This window comes from Suricata suricatta, chromosome 15, assembly GCF_006229205.1.
Source record: "Suricata suricatta isolate VVHF042 chromosome 15, meerkat_22Aug2017_6uvM2_HiC, whole genome shotgun sequence".
NCBI lineage: Eukaryota > Metazoa > Chordata > Mammalia > Carnivora > Herpestidae > Suricata > Suricata suricatta.
The window spans coordinates 29569254-29582115 of NC_043714.1; the positions used below are offsets into that span (position 1 = coordinate 29569254).

The 12862-nt window shown below is 35.0% G+C and overlaps 1 long non-coding RNA gene across 1 annotated transcript; it reads right to left on the reverse strand.

The window, feature by feature from the left end:
- Positions 1 to 5009: 5009 nt before the first annotated feature.
- LOC115279185 lies at positions 5010 to 12862 on the reverse strand. The gene is made up of 3 exons (XR_003903272.1): positions 12850 to 12862; positions 9591 to 9660; positions 5010 to 5158 (listed from the first exon to the last, which is right to left on the reverse strand). It is a non-coding gene; the product is annotated as an uncharacterized LOC115279185 (long non-coding RNA).

Here is a 12862-nt window from a genome sequence, read left to right on the forward strand (position 1 = left end):
GGTTAGTATCTGTTTTTATATAGATATAATGCAGCTTTTACAAGCGGGTTCTTCATTTCTTTTAATGTCTCCACACCTTCCAGAATAAGGTGTGCCATTAAATTTTAGAACATTTATCCAAACATATTTTATTCTATTAATATTCTAGACTAGCAATGGAAACATGTAATAATTTTCATGGGCATTTTGAGAGGAACCGTTAATAAAATTGGTGTGTATTAGATTAGGTAAGTATAAAGTACAAGGTTTCACATCTTCTAAGCCACCATTATATTAATTAACAATAGTTTTGAAAAGCATCTTAATATTTCTGTATCCTAAAAATAAGTTCAAATTTTCAGTTCAGTACACAGTAAATTACTATTTTCCTCATTTCTGTTAATTTTTCCCATTTATGTTTTTAAAAATTAGTTAATTTGATTTTCCAAGATCAAGCCTCTTTTCCTTTTACTGATACACAAAGATAAATACTTCATGAAACTCACAAATGAATATGTTTAACATTTCTTGATGGGAATGTTTATCATGAATTTGACATGAGCTTTTAGATACTTTGGGAAATTGAAAACCTTTTATGATCTAATCCTATCATAAATGTGTATCAACAATAGAATACCATTTCCAAGTAAAGCTGAGAAAAATGAAAAAATGTAACCTAATTTCATTGACAAATAGTCACATCCTTGGAAGTTTGTTTTTCTTTGAATTTAATTCCATAATAAATAATTCAAGTAAAAAATTTATTCATAGTCACCCAAATCCAGCAATCCATAGGCAATGATAATGTGGAAAAAAACTCATTACAGACACCTAAACAAGCTGAATAAAATAGAACAAAAACTATTTTAAATGTATAGCTGAACTCAGAAAATATGAGATAAAGCTTCATGTCTCAGAAAGAAGAAAGATCTGACAACTAGACAAGCCACTTTGAACCTGTGGCTGTGTTGGACATGTATTTGGGAAGAAGGAAAAGCTTTATTTAAACCTATTGCACAAGATGCATATTTTCATAGCCAAGCATGTATAAATGAATGGCTTTTATTATTTTAATTTTGAGACATTTGTGAATTCACATGCACTATAGTAAATCATAACCAGGAGATTGCACTCATAGTCAAGGCACAGAATGTGTCCATCACCGTAGGATCCCACATGCTGCTCTCTAATTCATAGAGTCTCTTCCACCTTGCTGCCACGCATTCTTTAAAATGTTACCACTAAACTGTAACCCATTTCCAAAAGTTTGTCATTTCAAGAATCTTACATAAATGGAATCATGTAGAATGTAACTTTTGGGATTATTTTGTTTTGTTGTTTTGTTTTTTACTTTATTCTTTGGAGACTTAGCCAGATTACTGCATGTATCAGTAGTTCATTCATTTTTATTATTGAAAGTATTCTATGGTATAATGTATCCTAGCTTGTTAAATCATTATCCTGTTAAAGGACAGCTATATTGTTTCTAGATTTTGGTTATTATGAATAAAGTGGCTATAAACATTCATATACAGATATTTTGGTAAGCTTAAGTTTTTAATTGTCTGGAGAAAAATGCCTAATAATGCAGTTGTTAGATTGTATAGTGATTGTGTGTTTAGTTTCATAAGAAAGTTACTAGAGTTAACAATAAGGTATTGTTTAAGTGCATTTAAGTGCACTTAAAAATTTGTTCAAAGAGGATAGATATCATGTTAAATGTTCTTACCACAAGAAAAAATCCCCCCTAAAACACAACGCAACAACAACAAAAAGAATACAAGAAAACTTTTGGAAGTAATGAATATATTTATTACCTTGATTTTGATGATGGTAACAATAATGCATACCTATGCTCAAACTCCATGAGCTGTTTACATTAATAATGTGCAGGGTTTTTTTTTAGCATAGTTCATATGAAATATTACATTATTTCAGGTATACATTTAGTGATTTGACAAGCTTATACATTATACTATATTCACCACAAGTGTAGCTACCATCTGTCCTATAACATCACTATTACAGTGTTATTGACTTATGCTTTGCTTTTTATTCCCATGAATTTTTCATTCTATAACTGAGAGTCTGTATCTCCCCCCCTTTACCCATTTTGCCCAATTTTTACCCCCTCCTCCCTGACAACCATCGATTTGTTCTCCATATGTGTAGGTCTGATTTTGCTTTTTGTTCTTTATTATTCTTTTAAAGCTTCTATTAATAAGTGGAATCATATGGTATTTTCCTCTATCAGTGATATTTGTCTTTCTCAGTTGGACTACAAAACTGTAGTAATCAAAAAATATGGTACTGGCACAAAAATAACACAAGTCAAGGGAATACAACAGAAATCCAAGAAATAAACCCAAGATTATATGGTCAGTCTATAACACAGCAGACAAGAATATATGATGCAGAAAATACAGTCTTTTCAATACATGACGCTGGGGAAACTAGACAATGACATGTAAAAGAATGAAAGTGGATTAGTTTCTAACACCATACAGAAAAATAAACTCAAAGTGCATTAAAAACTTGAATGTAAGACCTGAAACCATAAAACTCTTAGAAGAAAACACATGATAAGCCCTTTGACATAGCTCCTGGCAATGTTTTTTTGAATTTAATTCCATAAGCAAAAGCAAAAAAATCAATCAATGAAAATAAATAAATAAATAAACAAAAAAGCAATACTACATCAAACTAAAAAGTTTCTGCAAAGCAAAATAAATATCAACAAGATGAAATGGCAGTCTAGAGAATGGGCAAGATATTTGCAAATGGTATATCTGATACAGGGTTAATATCCAAAAAGTATGAAGAATTTATAGTAGTCAACATCAAACAAATAATTCAATTGTAAAATGGCAGAAAATGTGAACAGACATTTTTCTAAAAAAGACATTCAGAAGGTCAACAGGTACATGAAAATATGCTTTACATTATTAGTCATGAAGTACATTCAAATCAAAACCACAATGTGCCGGAGCCGCTCAAACTGCCCGCAGTTTGAAGAACTGACGACACCGGGATTCGTTGCAGAGACTTTTATTGGTTCTTTTCTTCCTTCTTCCTCTCTCCTTGCGCAAAGCACCCTCCCTTATATATGTACCGTACAGGCTACGCGGCCGCTCCTGATTGGCTGACAGCAACAGGGCTAACCAATTTCATGGCTTTGCATTGGTCGTACACTTATCGTGGTATCTGGCTGGGAGGTGGGTATACCAGAGGCAGGCGGGCCATACTTTGTTGCCAAGGCGCCATCTTGCCTCCACCTCCCACAACAATGAAATGTTACTTCACACCTGTTAGCAAGGCTAAAATCAAAAAGACAAATGTACAAGTGTTGGCAAGGATGTGGAGAAAAAGGAACCTTCAAGCACTGTTGGTGGGATAGAAGCATTTTTTACAATAGACAAGACATGGAATCAACCTAAGTGTCCATCAACAGACATATGGCCAAGGAATATGTGGCATATGTATATAGTAGAAAATTATACTGTCATTAAAAAGTGCGAAATCAAGCCATTTGAGACATCATGAATGCATCTAGAGGGCATTATGCTAAGTGAAGTAAGTCAGATGTGCAGTTTTTTCTAATGCAATCCCTTAATAAAGCTGGCGATAGAAAGAACGAAATTGCTAGACTGTTTTTCCAGAGTGGCTGTATAATGTTACAAACACAGAAATACATTAGTAATCTGATGCCATCATTTGCTATTATCACTATTTTTTTATATTAGCTATATTGATAGGTGCATAGTGATACATATTGTGGATTTAATTTGCATGTTGAACCTCTTTTCAAGTACTTTGTTTTCCATCTATATGTCCTCTTCAGTGAAATGTCTTTTCATGTCTTTTGTCCATTTTAAAGGAAATTTTTTCCTTTTTTTTAAATTGGGAGTGTAGTTGACACACAATGTTACATTAATTTCAGCTATACAGCATATGGATTCAAGTTCTTTGTATGTTATATTATGCTCATCACAAGTGTAGCTACCATCTATTAAGTTTGTAGAGTTCTTATATGTTGTCATTGTGAATCCTTTGTCAGATATGTGTTTTGCAAATAACTCATTCTTCTACTTTTTAATTTCTATTTCCATCATTTTAATAGGGTCTTTCACAGAGTAAAAGTCTTTAATACTATGAAATTCAACTTACCAATTTTTTTCTCATGCTCTTGGTATCAAATATCAGAACTGTTTACCTGACCTTGATTTCCATAGATTTCCTCTCTCTCTCTCTCTCTCTGCTGCCTCCCTTCTCTCTCACTCTTTTTGTTATTATTGTTTTCTAAAAAATTTATAGTTTTATGTTTTATATCTAAGTCCATGATCTACTTTGAGTTATAGTATTTTTAGTGGTTGTTCTAGATATCTAGTAGACTGGGAGGGATGGAAGTCAAGACTTCCTGTTCTGCCTCTAGTCCCACCTAAGGGGATGGGCTTCTTCTCACTGCCTGGAGACGTGACAGTTCTGGTTTCCTACATGTTCTTCACGGATTCGAACACATATACATACAAATTCTGTGTGTGTGTGCATGTATGTATGTATTTATAATAACTAAAAACAAACAAACGCCAATAAATAATATTTTAAAGAGCTAAATAAATTTTCTAGAAATAAAGACCACCTCCCTGAAATTTGAAATACCACCAGGGATGTTATAAACTATAAACTCATGAGATACTATATATTATAACTGATAAAACTGAGGAAAATATCCAGAACTGAATACAGGAAAATAAGGAAATAGGATATTTTTAAAAGGTTAAGAGGTTTTATAAAATTAAATTAAAAGATTAATTATAACTAATAGCTTTTCGACAGATAGACAAGAATAGAAAAATTCGAATTGAGCAACATTTGAAAGATAAGGCCAGTATATTTGGCATTGACCAGAGGCATGAATGAGATTTATGAAGGACAAATCTTGAGGAATACAAATAAGAAATCACACTGCTAAGCATTCTGATGAAATTGGAGAAAGTGAACCAGGAAACAGAGCAAATGAGTACCTGATCCAAATTTGTAGTTGCCTTGGTGTATATGTGCACATATACCATCCAGGTCTGGTAAATAGGGCTCATGTCCATGTGTGTCATCCTTTATGAGCTGGAGTTTATGCAGAAGTCTTCTTTCTTTCCCACAAAAGGATATTGCAGAAGTTAATCTGTTTTTAGCAGAGTGAAGAAAAATATTACTTCTAAAGAAAGAGCAGTACACATGTTAATACCAATATGAGAAGTTGGAGATTCTTCAATATTTAAAAATATTATTGAAAAACATGTAAATGATCATTTAAAATGTGGGAAATGAACAAACAAAAATCTTTTTAAAGAAAGCCTGAGAATTTACCACCCACAGATTCTTGTTGGTGTGCAGTGGAAGAGAAAACAGTTAACAACAACAACAACAAAAAAATCCCTGGTATTTATAGGATCTATTTCAAGCAAAAGGAAACTAAAGTTTAAGGGGGGAAATGGAATATAAGGAACTATGGTAGCAAAGTTGGTAATATGTGACTGCCTCTAAATTAGTGTGAATTATACAAAGTAATATTGAAAATAAGGTTCAATTTTTTAAAATTTTTTAAATAGTTTATTGTCAAATTGGTTTCCATACAATACCCAGTGCTCTTCCCCACAAGTGCCCTCCTCCATCACCACCACCTCTTTTCCTCCCTCCTCCTCCCCCTTCAACCCTCAGTTCATTCAGCATTCAATAGTCTCTCAAGTTTTGCATCCCTCTCTCTCCCCAACTCTCTTTCCCCCTTCCCCTCCCCATGGTCCTCCATTAGGTTTCTCCTGTTCTCCTGTTAGACCTATGAGTGCAAACAGATGGTATCTGTCCTCGACTTGACTTATTTCGCTTAGCATGACACCCTCAAGTTCCATCCACTTTCTACAAATGGCCAGATTTCATTCTTTCTCATTGCCATGTAGTACTCCATTGTATGTATATACCACATCTTCTTGATCCATTCATGAAAATAATGACTAAAACCTGTTTGGATAAATCGCTCTTAAATCACAGTGGATTTTTACAGCAGTGGTACGTTTCTCACTCCCTACCACCATCTGAGTATCAGGGTCATTCTCCAAGCTCTTGCCCTCCATTTGTTGCCTCTGGAGTCCAGTCTGCTTAATCACTTGGAACCTCCATATTAACATGTACTTCCTCAATCACTAGGGCAGGAGAACAACAGGTGGTGGGTAGAGAACTTTAAATGCTTATACTATGAAGTCAGATGCATTAAGTCTGCTTATATTTCGTTGTCCTGAAAAGCACATACAGCCACATCACAGTTTTGAGAAGCAGAGAATTCCAGACCTCCACAGACACAGAAGAAAAGGACAATCAAGTATGCATAAGTATTAGACTTATTTTTCATAGAGATTAATCCTTTAAAAAAATTTTTTTAATGTTTATTTATTTTTGAAACCAAGAGAGACAGAGCACGAGCAGGGAGGGACAGAGAGAGAGGGAGACACTGAATTAGAAGCAGGCTCCAGGCTCTGAGATGTCAGCACAGAGTCTGACGTGGGGCTCGAACCCATGAACGTGAGATCTGACCTGAGCCGAAGTCGGAGGCTTAACTGACTGAGCCACCCAGGTGCACCTAGAAATTATGCTTTTAAAATTGTATTTGAAATGTGGAAAGTTAATCACTCAGTGTCTAAGTGGTTTTTTTTTTTTTTAATCCCTCCTGGTACAGGTTAAGTCCTTTTATTTATTTTCTATTTTTAAAGATTATTTATTTTGAGAGAAAGGGAGTGAGAGAGTAAGAGAATGGGTCTGAGCACAAGCAGAGGAGAGAGAGAGAGAGAGAGAGAGAGAGAGAGAGAGAGAGAGAAAGAGAAAGAGAAAGAGAAAGAGAAGGAGAGGAGAGAGAGGGAGAGGGAATCCCAAGCAGGCTCCACAGCTCAGCAAGTGGAAACAAAGAATTGGACACTCAACCCCTGAGCAACCCAGGTGCCCCTAGTCTTTTTAAATTTCATACTAAGGTTTTGCTTCAGCTCATAAAAATGTTCATTTTAATTATTTTATTCACTATTTTTAAGATTATTTTAATGTTTATTTATTTTTGAGAGGGGGAGTGAGCATGAGTGGGGGGATGGGCAGAGAGAGGGAGATGGAGGATCCCAACAGGCTCCATGTGGTGAGTGCAGACCCTGACGTGGGCCTCAGACTCACTAACTGTGAGATCATGACCTGAGCTGCATACAGGAGTCAGCTGCTTAAACTACTGAGCCACCTAGACTCACCTAGTTTATTCACTATTTGTTCCTTCTGCCATTTTATTATTTTAGGGGTATTATTAGTTTACTTTTAGGTGTGCCACATCTGTCTTCAATGCCCTCATCTTTCCTTGCATAACTGTCTCAATAATTTTGTACTATGAATGATATTTCTACTTAATTTTCCAAGCTACAGATTATGAAGGATGAAAGTGATTAGCAGCAGTATCTAGTTTGCCAGATTGAATACCTTGTTCCCTAGAACTCTGCCTCTAGAAAATTTCACATGAGAGAGAAATGCTCTGCTGAAGCTACTCTTTTTGGGGGTTTGTGTTAAGGGCTGTTGAATCATCACTGTTTTAACCTGCATAATTCTCTTAGTGACTGCTAAATATCACCACTTTATGTACAGCCAAACAGCCAAACAGGTGATGGGGAAGGCAAGTGCTCCCCGTTTTATGGCCTCCACAAAACAATCCCACCTCTATTTCTGCATCTCTGTATGCCTACACCTATTTTTTTTAGCCAATATAAATGTATCCAACTACATACTGCAGTTTTTTGTTCTGTTATAAGGGAGGAGAAGGGAATGGATATTAGGAATATCTAGCAAAATTTCTTCTATAATATATTTTGAAAATTAAATCCTAATTATTTTATTTGTTTAATAATCTGTTAAATAAAATTATATTTTTAACATAAAATTTCAGTATTGCAAATCATGAAATTTAGTTTAAAGATACATGCAGGGTTCAGTTGGATGGTTCAGTTGGTTAAGCATTTGACCCTTGATTTCAGGTCAGGTCTTGGTCACGGTGAGATTAAGCCCTGTGTCAGGTCAGGAGCTACACTGAAAGTGTGGAACCTGCATAGGATTTTCTCTCTCACTCTCTCTCTCTCTCTCTCTGCCCCTCTCCTTCTGCATCTGCACTCTCAATCTCTCTCTCCCTCTCTCTCTGTCTCTCTCTGTCTCTCTCAAAATAAATAAACTTAAAAAATGTATAAAATATATGCTAAATTAGTAATATTAATTACTAATTACATTAATATGTAATATACACTGTGTTATCTGTTACCAGGACCAAAACAAATTGAATGAGTTACTAGGAATAGTAAATGTTCTCCTTTGCAAAAATATTAAAGAAATAATTCCAGAAACATACTTTTGGCCCTATTCATGTCTATGCATTTACTTTTTTTTAATCAAATTTCATCCACCAAAAAATAACCATACATCTAATACAAAAGTATTTTTTTTGGCATTGAGTTTTTCTTCCTATAAAAATACTGGAATTCTTATGTGAAGCTCCTAAAGTTTTGTATGTTTGTGAGACAGATTACTTTAAGAGTGCAAATTGAGGGGCGCCTGGGTGGCTCAGCCGATTAAGCATCCAGCTTCAGCTCAGATCATGATCTCACAGTTCTTGGGTTCACTCCCCGAGTCGGGCTCTGTGCTGATGGCTAGCTCAGAGTCTGGAGCCTGTCTTTGAATTCTGTGTCTCCCTCTTTCTCTGACCCTCCCCTGTTCATGCTGTCTCTATCTCTCTCTCAAAAAAAAATGCAAATTGAAAAGAAATGAAATTCCATATGCTTTGAAAATCTATCAACAGAAAAGCATACTATAATTCGGGGGAGAATGAATTTTATAATCAGCCAAACATAAGTTTGAAGTAAAGTTCTACATCTATCTGTGTGCATGTGACCACCTTAATCCTTAACTTCATCTGTCAAGTGAGGCTAATGGAACTTACCTCACTGATTGTTACAATAATTAAATTATATAATTTATGTAAAACACCTTACACAAAGATTGGGATGTAACTTCCTCCCAATTTATATGGCAAAACAGATCAGAGTGAGGAGTATTTACTTTGGTATTCTTGATGTTTATTGAAGCATGAAGTATAAGCAATATCATTATTAATGACTTCTTTCTGAAGAAATGGCTAAGAGAATAAGGAACTCAATGTAGTACCGGCATCCTATAAACTATCTCACATAAAAAGTAGCACATGACTAATTTACATATATGCATCAACAACCAAATGTATATTTATATTTATTAATCTAATTAAATTAAGGACCTCCATCAATCCAATCTCCTGAAGGTTGGAGGAAGAAATATTAAAATTTCAATGATTCTTACCACTGGTTTTTATCTCAGAATTATCCAATTCTTAAAAAGCAATAATAGACTATTGCTTCTGACTGAGATAGGTTAATAAAGACTGCATATACCCTCATGTCTGAAACAGCCAAAGCATAAAATATATGAAACAGTCGTTTTCAAAACGTTGGGATGAAAAAAATCAATGATTCCCCAAAGATAGACAACAAATAGGATAATTAATGTATCTGTCACACCTTACTGCCTTGACGAGGGGTCCAGTCCATGACACACGGAAGTGAAACCAAGCAGAGCAAGGCCAACTCCCTGAGTTGAGGAGACAAAACAGAAAGTGTGAGGATATAAAATGGCTAGAGTTAATCAGATAGATCATGGGTTAGGAGAAACCAAGTTGAGACAGAACTCTGGAGTCCACAAAGCTGCCTTCTCCCTCCAAATCATGTCAGGCAATGACAGGAGGCTGGGGAAAACCTACCTGCAAGGATGCTTAGTGCCCACCCTGGTTAGAAAACTTGCCTCTTAACAGTCGGACTGGAAACTTTCATGTTTCACAGGGCTTTATCTGGACCTTGCAGAATGGAAGTAATGAGCCCTAGGCTAATTACTACTCTAGTTCTGCCTCTACCACCTCCCCCCTCCCCACCCAACAAATATTTCTGAATAACTTAACAACATTCCAATACAAACTCAATTATAGGGAATTTTAAAAAGGATACAAAAAAGGGTCAAATTCACAAACTCTGCAATCCAATGAACAAAAGCAAAGACAAGGGAAAAACCCATGAGGAACAAATTTAATCAATCTGGTACCAATCCAGAATTGACACAGAATTTAGACTTAAAGGAAAAGAGCATTCAAATAATTATTATCACTATATTCTGTCTGTTCATAAATTTCAGCAGAGGCATGGAGGAGAGCAAAAAGTCCAAATCAGATTTTACAGATAAAAACTACATACACCAGATTGGATTAACGGTAGATTAGACATTTTAAGGCTTAATAACCTTGAACACACTTCTAATTAATTTACAAGTCAAAAAATAATTCACAACAGTATTTTAAACTGAGAGAAAATGAAACATCCAAATTTATCAAATGTGAAAGAAATATTAAGAGGAAACAAAAATAGTTCCCTTGTCTTGGGAGATGAGTCATGTAAGAAATTACTGAGGCTGAGGTAAAGGAGGTTGTTTCCTACTTTCTCCTGGTGGGTTTTGATGGTTTCCTGTCTCACATTCAGGTCCTTCATCCATTTTGAGTTTATATTTGTGTATGGTGTAAGAAAGTGGCCAAGTTTCATTCTTCTGCATTTCTCCAAGTACCATCTTTTAAAGAGGCTGTCTTTTTTCCATTGAATACTCTTTCCTTCTTTGTCAAAGATTTATTGGCCATACATTTATAGGTCCAATTCTGGTTTCTCTACTCAATTCCATTCATCTATGTGTCTGTTTTTGTGCCAATATCTTGATGATGACAACTTTGTAGTAGAGGCTAAAGTCTGGGATTATGATACTTCCCATTTTGGTTTTCTTCTTCAGTATTATTTTGGCTATTCAGGATGTTTTGTGACTCCATACACATTTTAGGATTGTTTTTTCTAGGTCTGAGAAGAATGCTGGTGCAATTTTGATGGGGATTGCATTGAATGTGTGATTGCTTTGGGTAGTAATGACATTTTAACAATATTTATTCTTCTAATCCATGAGCATGGAATGTTTTTCTGTGTCTTCTTCAATTTCTTTCACAAGTTTGCTGTAGTTTTCAGCACACAGATCTTTTTTAGTTAGGTTTATTCCTAGGTATTTTATGGGTTTTGGTGCAGTTGTGAATGGGATCAGTTTCTTGATTTCTCTTTCTGTTGCTTCACTATTGGTATATAAAAAAGCAACCAATTTCTGTACATTTATTTTGCAACTTTGCTAAATTCATGGATCAATCCTAGCAGACTTCTGGTGGAAGAAGATGTGGTTTATATATACAATGAAATACTACCTGGCAATGAGAAAGAATGAAATCTGGCCATTTGTAGCAATGTGGATGGAACTCGAGGGTATTATGCTAAGTGAAATAAGTCAGGCAGAGAAGGACAGATACCATGTATTTTCATTCATGTGGATCAGGAAAAACTTAACAGAAGTTAAGAGGGAGAGAAGGGGAAAAATAGTTAAGGACAGGATGGGAGGCAAACCATAAGAAACTCATAAATACTGAGAACAAACAGAAGGTTGAAGGGGGTTGGGGGAGAGGGGAAAATGGGTGATGGGCATGGAAGAGGGCACTTGTTGGGATGAGCATTGGGTGGTATATGGAAACCAACTTGACAGTAAACTATTTTTTTTAAAAGAGGAAACAAAAATAGATTCATTTAAATGAATCTATTAAAGGGGGTATCTGGGTGGCTAGTCGGTTGAGCATCCAACTTTGGCTCAGGTCGTGATTTCACCACTCATGAATTCAGACCCCATGTCAGCCTCTCAGAGCCTGGAGTCTGCTTCAGATTCTGTGTCTCCTTCTCTCTCTCTGCCCCTATCCCGCTCACACTCTGTCTCTCTCTCTCTCAAAAATAAATAAACATTAAACCAAAAAAAAGGCCTCAAATTCATATCCAAAAATTCTCCTTAAGAACTGTGAAGAGCAAAGTAAAACCAAAGCAAGAATACAGAAGAAAATAATAAGGATTTTTTAAAAAGGAATAGAAACCTGAAAATAATACAGAAACAACAATGAAACTAAACTTTTGTTCTTCGAAATAATCAACAAAATCAGTACTCCATTAGCAAGAATGGAATGACATTTTAAAAAACAAGGAAGAAGGGAACATCACTAGCTAATTTGTAGTAATTAAAATATTTATAAGGGAATATTATGAGCAAATTTATACCAAGTAGATGACTTAACCAAAGTAGATAAATTCCTAGAAAAACACAAATTATTAAAACTAATTAAAAATGAATAGAAAATCTCAATAGGCTTTTAAAAAGTAATGGAATTGAATTAGTAATTTAAAATATTTCAACAATTAAAACTCTGGGCCCAGGTGTCTTCATTGTGAATTTACTAAGGAAGTGATACAGATTACACACAAATTCGTTCAGAAAATATTGAAACAGTAAATACTTCTTATCTGTCTTAGTTCAGGCTCCCATAACAGAATACCATAGACTGGATGGTTTAGACAACAAACCATAATGTAACCCTTATACTGGGGATTCGAACTTCTAAATGTGACTTTTGCAAGGATACAAACATTAAGTCTATGACAACAGCTCACTCTATGAGTCTAGTATTACTGTCATACCAAAATTAGAAAAAAATACCTCAGGAACAGAAAACTACAAATGAACATCACCCATGAATATGTATGCAAACATCCTTAACAAAATATTAGCACACTGAAACTAGGAACTTATAAAACTATGACCTATTTCTTACAGAAGCTTTTCCAATTATATAGGTATATATCCGCCCACTATTCAGAAGCTTGGCTTATCCACCTCTACTTCCCCT